General features: G+C 43.0%; 1 pseudogene; it reads right to left on the reverse strand.

The window, feature by feature from the left end:
- Positions 1-677: 677 nt before the first annotated feature.
- Positions 678-12,785, reverse strand: LOC115197938 (retinal guanylyl cyclase 2-like; annotated as a pseudogene).
- Positions 12,786-14,641: the final 1,856 nt, after the last annotated feature.

Genomic DNA, 14,641 nt, shown 5'->3' on the forward strand with positions numbered 1-14,641 from the left:
GCATAAAGGAGTTCTGTATCTATAATTCTTAAAATAATTGTTATGTATTTTGTCAACGTTTATCATGAGTAATTTAGTAAATTCACCGGAAGTTTTCGGTGGGAATGCTAGTTCTGAACATCACATGCTAATGTAAAAAGCTGTTTTTTTTTATATAAATATGAACTTGATTGAACAAAACATGCATGTATTATATAACATAATGTCCTAGGAGTGTCATCTGATGAAGATCATCAAAGGTTAGTGCTGCATTTAGCTGTGTTTTGGGTTTTGTGACATATATGCATGCTTGACAAATGGCTGTGTGGTTATTTGTGTCTATGTACTCTCCTAACATAATCCAATGTTTTGCTTTCGCTGTAAAGCCTTTTTGAAATCGGACAATGTGGTTAGATTAACGAGAGTCTTATCTTTCAAATGGTGTAAAATAGTCGTATGTTTGAAATATTGAAATTATTGCATTTTTTAGGTATTTGTATTTCGCGCCACACGATTCCACTGGCTGTTGAATAGAGTGGGACGCTAAACGTCCCACCTAGCCCATAGAAGTTAAACGTGCTTGGTTAAAAATCACCCAAAACAATAAAGACTGCCTCTGGGTGTGTGCTTGTGACAGTATGTAAACAGCTGTAATAACACACATGAATTCCCTCGGCAGCAGCAGAGGGAGGACCATCCTATCCACGGGACAGTAGTGGAGAAGGTGGAATGTTTTGTTCCTCGGCGTTCACATCACGGACAAACTGAAATGGTCCACCCACACAGACAGCGTGGTGAAGGCGGGCGGTGCAACAGCGCCTCTTCAACCTCATGAGGCTGAAGAAATTTGTCTCCAAAAACACTCAAACTTTTACAGATGCAGAATCGAGAGCATCCTGTCAGGCTGTATCACTGCCTGGTACCACCACCTACAACCCACCTTTAGGGCTTCCGCCACGGAGCTAGGAGCGAGAGGGAGACATTACAGGTGTGTTTGTATGTGTATGTGTGTGTACCGGTGTCTTTATATAGCTTACGAAGGCAGCATCTGAGTGAGTAGTTCTGTTTCTCTATATCTAGCTCCTCTGTCCTCCAGTTTAGAGGAATACTGTTCCAGCATCCGCAACATAGATTCTCTGATGTTGGTCTTCCTGCCCTTGTTGATTTTCTTAAACTGGAGACAGAAAGAGTATATAGTGTGTGAATGATGAGACTGAGTGAGGGAAAGAGTGAGAGAATGAGAGAATTGAAGGAATACAGTACAGGTTCAGTCAGTGACCCTAAGTTTGAAGGTAAGAAGTACACCCTGATAAACGTATGATCATGGAAATACCAGTAGGGTTAAATCATATTGGTCAATATCAAGCCACGGATATACAGTGGAAAGAAAAAGTATGTGAACCCTTTGGAATTACCTGGATTTATGCCGAAATTGGTCATAACATTTGATCTGCTCTTCACCTAAGTCACACAATAGACAAACCGTTTGCTTACACTAATAACCCACTAAAAAGTATACATTTTCATGTCTTTGTTGAACACACTGTGTAGGCTTGGAAAAGTATGTGAACCCTTGGACTTAATAACTGGGTGACCCTCCTTTGGCAGCAATAACCTCAACCAAATGTTTTCTGTAGTCGCAGATCAGACCTGCACAATGGACAGGAGGAATTTTGGACCATTCCTCTTTACGAAACTGTTTCAGTTCAGCAATATTCTTGGGATGTCTGGTGTGAATCACTCTCGAGGTCATGCCACAGCATTTCAATCGGGTTGAGGTCAGGACTGACTGGGCCACTCCAGAAGGCGTATTGTCTACTGTTGAAGTCATTCTGTTGCTGATTTACTTCTGTGTTTTGGGTTGTTGTCCTGTTGCATCACCAAACTTCTGTTGAGCTTCAATTGGCAGTTAGCCTTACATTCTCCTGCAAAATGTCTTGATAAACTTGGGAATTCATTTTTCCGATGATGGCAAGCTGCACAGGCCCTGAGGCAGTAAAGCAGCCCCAAACCATGATGCTCCCTCCACCATACTTTATAGTTGGGATAAGGTTTTGATGTTGCTGTGCTGTGCCTCAACTTTAGTTTCATCTGTCCACATAATATTTTGCCAGTAGCGCTGTGGAACATCCAGGTGCTCTTTTGCAAACTTCAGCAATGTTTTTTTGGACAGCAGTGGCTTCTTCCGTGGTGTCCTCACATGAACACCATTCTTGTTTAGTGTTTTACAGATTGTAAACTCGTCAACAAAGATGTTAGCATGTTCCAGAGATTTATGTAAGTCCTTAGCTGACACTCTAGGATTCTTCTTAACCTCATTGAACATTCTGCGCTGTGCTCTTGCAGTCATCTTTGCAGGATGGGCACTCCTAGGGAGAGTAGCAACAGCGCTGAACTTTCTGCATTTTATAGACAATTTGTCTTACCGTGGACTGATGAACATCAAGGCTTTTAGAGATACTTTTGTAACCTTTATCAGCGTTATGCAAGTCAACAATTCTTAATCTTAGGTCTTCTGAGATCTCTTTTGTTCGAGACATGGTTCACATCAGGCAATGCTTCTTGTGAATAGCAAACTCAAATTTTGTGAGTGTTTATAGGGCAGCTCTAACCAACATCTCCAATCTCATCTCATTGATTGGACTCCACGTTAGCGGACTCCTGACTCCAATTAGCTTTTGGAGAAGTCATTAGCCTAGGGGGTTCACATACTTTTCCAACCTACACTATAGTGTAGTGATATATTCAATATAGACAAGAAAAATACAATAATTTGTGTGTTATTAGTTTAAGCACACTGTTTGTCTATTGTTGTGACTTAGATGAAGATCAGATCAAATTTTATGACCAATTTATGCAGAAATCCCAGTAATTCCAAAGGATTCACATACTTTTTCTTGCCACTGTACATTCAGTATACAAAACATTAAGAACACCACCTTTTTTCCCCCTCAGAACAGCCTCAATTCGTCGGGGCATGGACTATACAAGATGTCGAAAGCATTCCACGAGGAAGCTGGCCCATGTTGACTCCAATGCTTCCCTGGCATGTTGACTCCAATGCTTCCCACAGTTGTGTCAAGTTGGCAGGATGTCCTTTGGGTGGTGGACCATCCTTGATGCACATGGGAAACTGTTGAGCGTGAAAAACCCGTCAGCGTTGTCGTTTTTGACACAAACCGGTACGTCTAGCACCTACAGCAGGTAGCCTAGTGGTTAGAGCGTTGGGCCAGTAACTGGAAGGTTGCTGGATCGAATCCACGAGCTGACAAAGTAAAAACATGTTGTTCTGCCCCTGAGCAAGACAGTTAACCCACTGATCCCTGGGTGCCGAAGACGTGGCTGTTGATTACGGCAGCACCCCGCACTTCTGATTCAGAGGAGTTGGGTTAAACACAGAAGACACATTTCAGTTGAATACATTCAGTTGGACAACTGACTAGGTATCCCCCGTTCAAAGGCACTTAAATATTTTGACTTGCCCACTTTAATTTGATTCACCCTCTGAATGGCACACATACACAATCCATGTCTCAATTCTCTCAAGGCTTAAAAATCCTCCTTTAACCCGTCTCCTCCAGTACACGGATTGAAGTGGATTTAACAAGAAACATCAATAAGGGATCATAGCTTTTCACCTGGATTCACCTGGTCAGTCAATGTCATGGAAAGAGTGATGTTGTAACAGTCGTCGTATATACTGGACCAAGGCGCAGCGGGTTGAGTGCTCATTTGATCTTTTATTGAACAATTAACGAACAAAACAAGAAAACGTACGAACGAACAGTATTGCAGGCTAACACAGCAGTGCAAAAACAACTTCCCACAAGGGACATGTGAAAACAGGGCTACCTAAGTATGACTCCCAATCAACAACAACGATGTACAGCTGTTCCTGATTGAAAGCAATACCAGGCCAACAAAAAGAAATACACAACATAGACAGATCATAGAAATACAAACATAGAACATAACCAAAAACCCCGGAATACTCTAAACAAACACCCCTCTACATAAACACATATCCCAACAAACCCCGAACCACATAAAACAAGCACCCCCCCTGCCACGTCCTGACCAAACTACAATAACAAATAACCCCTTTACTGGTCAGGACGTGACAGATGTTTAGTTCACTCAGTGTATAACTTGTATCATTGCCTTATCTTGAAAACATGTTAATTTGATTCGGATTCATCTCTACATCTAATAAAGTACACATACATACCAAGTCAAAGATCTCGTCGAAGCACGGCCGTCTGTCTGTCTGTTTCTTCCATCACTGTTTCATCAGCTGGATACACTCCATGGGGCGTAGTCAGGGTAGACCACTAGATGACACAGCGGAGGGGGTTTTCGGATCTTCTGGATCAACTCCGGTGGGGCAGGGGGGTAAAGATCAAAAGGACAACAGACTAGTCAGGTATATTAAAGAAAAATACCGTAGCAACATGATTCTCGAGCAGTGTTTCTTAATCCTGGTCCTGGGGACCTATAGGGGTGCACATTTATGTTTGTCTCAACGCCACACACCTGACTCCACTCTAAACAAGTTCCAAATGATTGATGTAGGATTAGGGCAAAAACTAAAATGTACACCTCTTCGGGGGAACACGTCCTGTTACCTGTACTGGGGTACTCTGGGTAATGGACTTTTATCAGACTGCTCCAGCATGCAGAAGGTCGGCCCACTCATGACCACTTCCTGTTTCTTGTACAGGTGTACTCTGCGTAATGTAGTCTCTTACCTGCAGCAGACTGCCCCATGCATGCAGAAGGGCGGGCCCCTCATAACCCCTTCCTGGATGATGATGGCGACGCTGCAGATGTCACCATGGAGACCGCCATAGAGACCGGGGAGGGGCCCTGCAGGATTTCAGGGGCCACCCACAAAAGGTCTAGGAGGGACACGCACGCAGACACACACAAGCATAGAGTTAGCACACACACGTGGCGGATAGTGGGAGGAGCTATAGGAGGACGGGTTCTTTTCATGTCCTGTGTTGGTTGTTGTGGCAGTCATTATGCTGTTGCAAGTTTTTCTTGTTTACGCTGCTGTGCGTTTTTGTTGCCGTTTTTACTTTGCTACCTGACGGTTTTTACTTTTTCATTACCGTATATTTTTACTTTTTCCCCTCACTCAACTTTTTTTTCATTCAACTTTCCTACCCCGGAGGTTTTATCTGGACGTGGTTCGTCAGGACTTCAAACAGCCGAAGCTAAGTAACATTAACATGATGCCTTCTAATTGCAGTCGTTGTACTCATAATATACAGGAGAACGATCGCCTTACGGCAAGGATAGCTGTGCTGCAAGCCCAGCTTCAGACGCAATCGTTAGGCAAGGGTCATTTCAGTGTAGGAAAGGATGAAACAGCGTCTGTGCCACCAGCAAGTACAGATAGTAACGTTAGTATAAACCCCCTCGCACGGTCCCCGCAGCCGGACATCTTTCTCATGGCGTCTGGAGGGAAACGCTGTAGGAATGCTCAACCGGTGTCGCTTATTCAGCCGACAGAAACTTTCAACCGGTTCTCCCCGTTAAGCGAGTCGGAGTTGGAGGCCGAGACTTCTCTGGTCTCTGCTCCTCCCGTTGTGGGGTCTGAGACGCCGACGGCTCCCACCATTAGCTCTGACAAATTGAAAACCCTAGTCATTGGCGACTCCATTACCCGCAGTATTAGACTTAAAACTAATCATCCAGCGATCATACACTGTTTACCAGGGGGCAGGGCTACCGACGTTAAGGCTAATCTAAAGACGGTGCTGGCTAAAGCTAAAACTGGCGAGTGTAGAGAGTATAGAGATATTGTTATCCACGTCGGCACCAACGATGTTAGGATGAAACAGTCAGAGGTCACCAAGCGCAACATAGCTTCAGCTTGTAAATCAGCTAGAAAGATGTGTCGGCATCGATTAATTGTCTCTGGCCCCCTCCCAGTTAGGGGGAGTGATGAGCTCTACAGCAGAGTCTCACAACTCAATCGCTGGATGAAAACTGTTTTCTGCCCCTCCCAAAAGATAGAATTTGTAGATAACTGGCCCTCTTTCTGGGATTCACCCACAAACAGGACCAAGCCTGGCCTGCTGAGGAGTGACGGACTCCATCCTAGCTGGAGGGGTGCTCTCATCTTATCTACGAACATAGACAGGGCTCTAACTCCTCTAGCTCCACAATGAAATAGGGTGCAGGCCAGGCAACAGGCTGTTAGCCAGCCTGCCAGCTTAGTGGAGTCTGCCACTAGCACAGTTAGCGTAGTCAGCTCAGCTTTCCCCATTGAGACCGTGTCTGTGCCTCGATCTAGGTTGGGCAAAATTAAAAATGGCGGTGTTCGCTTCAGTAATCTTACTAGTATAAAGACCTCCTCCATTCCTGCCATTATTGAAAGAGATTGTGATACTTCACATCTCAAAATTGGGTTACTTAATGTTAGATCCCTCACTTCCAAGGCAGTTATAGTCAATGAACTAATCACTGATCATAATCTTGATGTGATTGGCCTGACTGAAACATGGCTTAAGCCTGATGAATTTACTGTGTTAAATGAGGCCTCACCCCCTGGTTACACTAGTGACCATACCCCCCGTGCATCCGGCAAAGGCGGAGGTGTTGCTAACATTTACGATTGCAAATTTCAATTTACAAAAAAAAAAACAATGACGTTTTCGTCTTTTGAGCTTCTAGTCATGAAATCTATGCAGCCTACTCAATCACTTTTTATAGCTACTGTTTACAGGCCTCCTGGGCCATATGCAGTGTTCCTTACTGAGTTCCCTGAATTCCTATCGGATCTTGTAGTCATAGCAGATAATATTCTAATTTTTGGTGACTTTAACATTCACATGGAAAAGTCCACAGACCCACTCCAAAAGGCTTTCGGAGCCATCATCGACTCAGTGGGTTTTGTCCAACATGTCTCTGGACCTACTCACTGCCACAGTCATACTCTGGACCTAGTTTTGTCCCATGGAATAAATGTTGTGGATCTTAATGTTTTTCCTCATAATCCTGGATTATCGGACCACCATTTTATTGCGTTTACAATTGCAACAAATAATCTGCTCAGACCCCAACCAAGGAAGATTAAAAGTCGTGCTATAAATTCTCAGACAACCCAAAGATTCCTTGATGCCCTTCCAGACTCCCTCTGCCTACCCAAGGACGTCAGAGGTCAAGAATCAGTTAACCACCTAACCGAGGAACTCAATTTAACCTTGCGCAATACCCTAGATGCAGTTGCACCCCTAAAAATTAAAAACATCTGTCATAAGAAACTAGCTCCCTGGTATACAGAAAATACACGAGCTCTGAAGCAAGCTTCCAGAAAATTGGAACGGAAATGGCGCCACACTAAACTGGAAGTCTTCCGACTAGCTTGGAAAGACAGTACCGTGCAGTATCGAAGAGCCCTCACTGCTGCACGATCATCCTATTTTTCCAACTTAATTGAGGAAAATAAGAACAATCCGAAATTTCTTTTTGACACTGTCGCAAAGCTAACTAAAAAGCAGCATTCGCAAATGGAGGATGGCTTTCACTTCAGCAGTAATAAATTTATGAACTTCTTTGAGGAAAAGATCATGATCATTAGAAAGCAAATTACGGACTCCTCTTTAAATCTGGGTATTCCTCCAGGGCTCCATTGTCCTGAGTCTGCACAACTCTGCCAGGACCTAGGATCAAGGGAGATACTAAAGTGTTTTAGTACTATATCTCTCGACATAATGATGAAAATAATCATGGCCTCCAAACCCTCAAGCTGCATACTGGACCCTATTCCAACTAAACTACTGAAAGAGCTGCTTCCTGTGCTTGGCCCTCCTATGTTGAACATAATAAACGGCTCTCTATCCACCGGATGTGTACCAAGCTCACTAAAAGTGGCAGTAATAAAGCCTCTCTTGAAAAAGCCGAATCTTGACCCAGAAATTATAAAAAACTATCGGCCTATATCGAATCTTCCATTCCTCTCAAAAATCTTAGAAAAAGTTGTTGCGCAGCAACTCACTGCCTTCCTGAAGACAAACAATGTATACGAAACGCTTCAGTCTGGTTTTAGACCCCATCATAGCACTGAGACTGCACTTGTGAAGGTGGTAAATGACCTTTTAATGACGTCAGAGCGAGGCTCTGCATCTGTCCTCATGCTCCTAGATCTTAGTGCCGCTTTTGATACCATCGATCACCACATTCTTTTGGAGAGATTGGAAACCCAAATTGGTCTACATGGACAAGTTCTGGCCTGGTTTAGATCTTATCTGTCGGAAAGATATCAGTTTGTCTCTGTGAATGGTTCGTCCTCTGACAAATCAATTGTAAATTTCGGTGTTCCTCAAGGTTCCGTTCTAGGACCACTATTGTTTTCACTATATATTTTACCTCTTGGGGATGTCATTCGAAAACATAATGTTAAATTTCACTGCTATGCGGACGACACACAGCTGTACATTTCAATGAAACATGGTGAAGCCCCAAAATTGCCCTCGCTAGAAGCCTGTGTTTCAGACATAAGGAAGTGGATGGCTGCAAATTTTCTACTTTTAAACTCGGACAAAACAGAGATGCTTGTCCTAGGTCCCAAGAAACAAAGAGATCTTCTGTTGAATCTGACAATTAATCTGGATGGTTGTACAGTCGTCTCAAATAAAACTGTGAAGGACCTCGGCGTTACTCTGGACCCTGATCTCTCTTTTGAAGAACATATCAAGACTGCTTCAAGGACAGCTTTTTTCCATCTACGTAACATTGCAAAAATCAGAAACTTTCTGTCCAAAAATGACGCAGAAAAATTAATCCATGCTTTTGTTACTTCTAGGCTCGACTACTGCAATGCTCTACTTTCCGGCTACCCGGATAAAGCACTAAACAAACTTCAGTTAGTGCTAAATACGGCTGCTAGAATCCTGACTAGAACCAAAAAATTTGATCATATTACTCCAGTGCTAGCCTCCCTACACTGGCTTCCTGTTAAGGCAAGGGCTGATTTCAAGGTTTTACTGCTAACCTACAAAGCATTACATGGGCTTGCTCCTACCTATCTTTCCGATTTGGTCCTGCCGTACATACCTACACGTACGCTACGGTCACAAGACGCAGGCCTCCTAATTGTCCCTAGAATTTCTAAGCAAACGGCTGGAGGTAGGGCTTTCTCCTATAGAGCTCCATTTTTATGGAATGGTCTGCCTACCCATGTGAGAGACGCAGACTCAGTCTCAACCTTTTAAGTCTTTACTGAAGACTTATCTCTTCAGTAGGTCCTATGATTAAGTATAGTCTGGCCCAGGAGTGTGAAGGTGAACGGAAAGGCTGGAGCAACGAACCGCCCTTGCTGTCTCTGCCTTGTCGGTTCCCCTCTTCCCACTGGGATTCTCTGCCTCTAACCCTTTTACAGGGGCTGAGTCACTGACTTACTGGTGTTCTTCCATGCCGTCCATGGGAGTGGTGCGTCACTTGAGTAGGTTGAGCCACTGACGTGGTCTTCCTGTCTGGGTTGGCGCCCCCCCCTTGGGTTGTTCCGTGGCGGAGATCTTTGTGGGCTATACTCGGCCTTGTCTTCGGACGGTAAGTTGGTGGTTGTCGATATCCCTCTAGTGGTGTGGGGGCTGTGCTTTGGCAAAGTGGGTGGGGTTATATCCTGCCTGTTTGGCCCTGTCCGGGGGTATCATCGGATGGGGCCACAGTGTCTTCTGATCCCTCCTGTCTCAGCCTCCAGTATTTATGCTGCAGTAGTTTATGTGTCGGGGGGCTAGGGTCAGTCTGTTACATCTGGAGTATTCTCTTGTCTTATCCGGTGTCCTGTGTGAATGTAAATATGCTCTCTCTAATTCTCTCTTTCTTTCTTTCTCTCGGAGGACCTGAGCCCTAGGACCATGCCTCAGGACTACCTGGCATGATGACTCCTTGCTGTCCCCAGTCCACCTGGCCATGCTGCTGCTCCAGTTTCAACTGTTCTGCCTGCGGCTACGGAACCCTGACCTGTTCACCGGACGTGCTTGTTGCACCCTCGACAATTACTGTGATTATTATTATTTGACCATGCTGGTCATTTACGAACATTTTAACATCTTGACCATGTTCTGTTATAATATCCACCCGGCACAGCCAGAAGAGGACTGGCCACCCCTCATAGCCTGGTTCCTCTCTAGGTTTCTTCCTAGGTTTTTGGCCTTTCTCAGGAGTTTTTCCTAGGGAGTTTTTCCCAGCCACCGTGCTTCTTTCACATGCATTGCTTGCTGTTTGGGGTTTTAGACTGGGTTTCTGTACAGCACTTTGAGATTTCAGCTGATGTACGAAGGGCTATATAAATAAATTTGATTTGATTCATTGTAATGTTATCAAACATATGGAAACCACATTGACTCTTTTCCATTAACTCCATTCCAGCGATTACAGTGAGCCTGTCCTCCTATAGCCCCTCCCACCAGCCTCCTCTGACACACACACCTACTCACCCTCTGCAGGTGGTTCTCGGTAGGGGAACCTTGCTGCCTCGTTGTATCCGTAGTCAATGCTCTTCATGACAAAAAGGCTGTCCACCACACAGTTCCTGCGCTTCAGACGACCATGAAACAAGTTTCTGTGGTGCGGGTACTTCATACCCTGGGGGAGAACATGGAACATAGAACTCAGAGAACATAGAATATAGAGAACACTGGTACTTAGCATGGAACCCAGGCGTGCCCTCCCACCTTCCCCTTTGCACTTTAGACTCCTGCTCCTCCCGCTTTCCTTTTGGCTGAGCCACTTTCATATCTCTTGCCCTGCCTCCACCCCCTCTTACTTCTTCCTTTCCTCCTAATGCCTCCATCCCCACTCCCTCTCCACTTCTCCTCACCTTAATAAGGTCCAGCAGTAGAGATGACTTGAACATCCAGTCCACCATCCCCCATCTTCTTTTCCTCCCTCCCTCCTATCTTAAGGTCTACCAGTAGTGATGACATCCAGTCCAGTTTTACATCATTGTTGAGCAGTAGGTTTTCCATGCTTCCCCTGGTGCAGAACTCTGTCACAATGGCAAACACTCCACAGTTGTGGAAAAAAACCCAGGAAAAGGTTAATGTTCTCATGACGAATGTCCTTCATCTGGGGAGATTAGAGGTAGGTATTGTATTATGGTGTCATATTTCAACAGCATTTGTGACAGTGTAAAGTACAGCTAGCCCAGCTAGTTCCCAGATCTGTTTGTGCCAAACAATGACTGACAAGGAGTGGCATGGTAGCACAAAACAGACTGGCACTAGAGTACAGTGTTGGGTTCACCTTGGGGTCATGATAGGGGCTGTACCAAATGTTTGATGTATTATAATAATTGATTATGCTTATGTTGTATTAATAGAAGGGGAAGGGTTATAAGACCCCTCCCCATTACATTTATAGGGTCTTAGACTACAGATTAACAATATGTATTTGCATTATAAGGTTTAATATTGTTCCACAGTTATTTTCTAGTCTCTGCCTCTTATAAAGAAACGGTCTGAGAGATGTGTGACTGAGAAAGAGCCTCAAAGATAAGAGATGCAGAGACACAGAACTCTGCAGGAGAGTGAAAGAGATGAGACTAGTCAAACATTCCACTATAAATCAACTTGGGGAGTGGACATTTACTGCTGAGCCTTTAGATAACACTGAAACTCTTGTTTGTATAGCTGCGTAGGCATGGGTTTGGTCTCATGAGTAGAAGGTAATGACATAGGCAGTGACATCACTAAGATATATGACTGCAGGCATAATAAAACAACTCAAACCCTTTTCTATTATGCAGAACTTACTCGGAAACATGCATGCTATGTTCCCGTTGTCAACTTCTGTCTGCAACTGCATTAATAAATGAATGATTGATTTACATAAAGATACTGTCTGAATGCTAATTTCACCAATGAGCCAATGATTGACAAGGAACAAGGAACGAACCCCAACAACAGCAAGGACAGAAAACATCACTAATCACCAACTTGATGTTAAAATATACTTAGAAAACTATAGCCAAGGATATTAATAAACATTAATTTAAAAAAAAATCTTAAGGAAACCCACCAGTTCAAACACGTCATAGACTGTTCTCTGGAGCGCCAAGTCTAGGTCCAAGAGACTTCTAAACAGCTTCTACCCCCAAGCCATAAGACTCCTGAACATCTAATCAAATGGCTACACACACTATTTGCACCCCCCCCCCACCACTGCTACTCTCTGTTATCATTTATGTATAGTCACTTTATTAACTCTACCTACATGTACATATTACCTCAACAGGTGCCTCCGCACATTTACTCTGTACCGGTACCCCCCTGTATAAAGTCTCGCTATTGTTATTTTACTGCTGCTCTTTAATTACTTCTTACTTTTATTTCTTATTCTTATCCGTATTTTTTAAACTGCATTGTTGGTTAGGGGCTCGTAAGTTAGCATTTCACTGTTGTATTTGGCGCATGTGACTAATACAATTTGATTTTGTTATTAATGCTCCTGAATGTTCCATGAGGTAGTCTCATAAGCCACGCCCAGTCTAAACCAACATTAAATTGGGCCATAATAGTCAAGAATTTCCCCACTCAGATGTTCATCACAAACATGTTTTTAACTAATGCAGTTCATTATAACAAATCAATTAATCATTTTAACAATCAAACAACCATTCCGCTCTTTCTTACTTCATAGAGGACGGAGTTATCGTAGGTGGCAGGTGATTGTTCAGAGAAGGGGACATGACGCATGCGCTGTGACAGGCTCCTCAGAGAGACTCCACTGGTCTTACTCTTACTGTCGTCTATACTCAGCTTCTGGAGCACAGCAGAAATGGGTTCAATCATGACTGCTAATACACCAGGGTCTTTCCACAAAAAGAGTGCCATTTGATATTTTAAGTTGAAATTGTACAACAATATTGAATTTTAAAAGCCTGTTATATTAAATGAAGTGCCCTTTAATATAGACCACATGGAGAATTCAATAAATCACATTTACAGATTTTTTTATGTAAATGAAGGCTTGCTAAAGTGCAAAGAATCTGCATTTTGACATGTCCATCCATCAACCCTGTGTCACTTCTAGGAAGACCCAATTAATCCAAAAATGTCTCCAAGTTTCACCATCATTGTAAACAAAGTTACTTTGTTGCTCTGACAAACTCATTTTGGAAGATCATTGTTTTACGTAATTAGTGATAAATGTAGGTCTGTTCCTCATTTTTAAATCAACCCTGTTACGTGAACTGATATCTGGTTTTATATCGTGAAACAATTCCTTTTTAAATATATTTCCAAAAGAAGCGCAAAAGCAGGTGAGCTGGTTCTACTATTTTTGGCCATTTTCTGGTGTTTTGTGGTAGAAAACTGAGCGGGTTGAGCATAACACGTCAACCCTCAGACAGGCTAGAAATGTTTGAGCAATTACATTTTGTTGTTGCTTGCATTCAACTACCACTTCCTGTTGCACACAACAAGCTTCCATACCCTCTGTCACAAGGGGTTGTATTGCTGATTTAAGATGAAATCGTCAACCCTGTAATTTTATTTGTCACTTAATAGGTGCTTACTATAGTAATCATTTAATTTAACCTGTTGAGATGGGAAAATGTGTTTATGAAGTTGAACATGTGCTCTTTGACAGAATGTTAAAATAAAGTGAAATCAAAAGTTTGTCGACCAAGATATACTTCACAAAAAGGCACTGAATCGGTGGAACGATCCATCAGTATTCATAATTTCCCAACCGTGAGTGAATCGTCATAGACGCCCAGCAAAATAAGCCTACATGTTGTTTATGAGAGCATTTCACAATATTTTGGGTTTGAGTTGGAGTCGAGTTGCTTGGCTGACCTTGTTGGTAGCGACGGATTGATGAAAGTGATGTTGTTGAGGGTGACCAGGATCTTGTTGGGACCCCGAAACAACCAGATGTGGTTAATGCGTCGCCTAAGAAACAAGAGACCCAGGACGTGTTCGTAAATTCAATCTGGAGTGCCAGAGTGCGCTCAGAGAGCGCTCTGGGCATTTGTAAATTTAGAGCGTTGTCAGACTGTCCCTTCGTAAATTCACAGTGCACACTAGACGCTCTGGGCAAGGAGTTCGGTTGATCCAAGCGTTCTGACCTCTGACCTAACTTGCATTGGTGGGAAAGTACCCAACTGTCAAAAGTAAAGATACCTTCATAGAAAATGACTCAAGTTAAAGTGAAAGTCACCCAGAAAAATACTAACGTTACTTGAGTAAGTCTAAAACTATTTGGTTTTAAATGTGTTAAAAGTATAAATCATTTCAAATTGCTTATAATAAGACTGCACAATTCTCTTGTTTAAAAAAAATGCTATTTACAGATAGCCAGGGGCACACTACAACACGCATACATCATTTATAAATTAAGCATTTGTGTTTAGTGAGTCCTCCAGATCAGAGGCAGTAGGGATAACCATGGATGTTCTCTTGATAAGTGTGTGAATTGGACCACTTTCCTGTCCTGCTAAGCATGAAAAATGTAACAAGTACTTTTGGTTGTCAGGGAAAATGTATGGAACAAAAAGTACATCATTTTCTTTAGGAATGTATTGAAGTAAAAGTAGTCAAAAATATAAATAGTAAAGTACAGATACCTAAAAAACTACTTACAGTTGAAGTCGGAAGTTTACATACACTTATGTTGGAGTCATTAAAACTAGTTTTTCTACCAC

The sequence above is a fragment of the Salmo trutta genome, chromosome 8, assembly GCF_901001165.1.
Source record: "Salmo trutta chromosome 8, fSalTru1.1, whole genome shotgun sequence".
NCBI classification, from domain to species: domain Eukaryota; kingdom Metazoa; phylum Chordata; class Actinopteri; order Salmoniformes; family Salmonidae; genus Salmo; species Salmo trutta.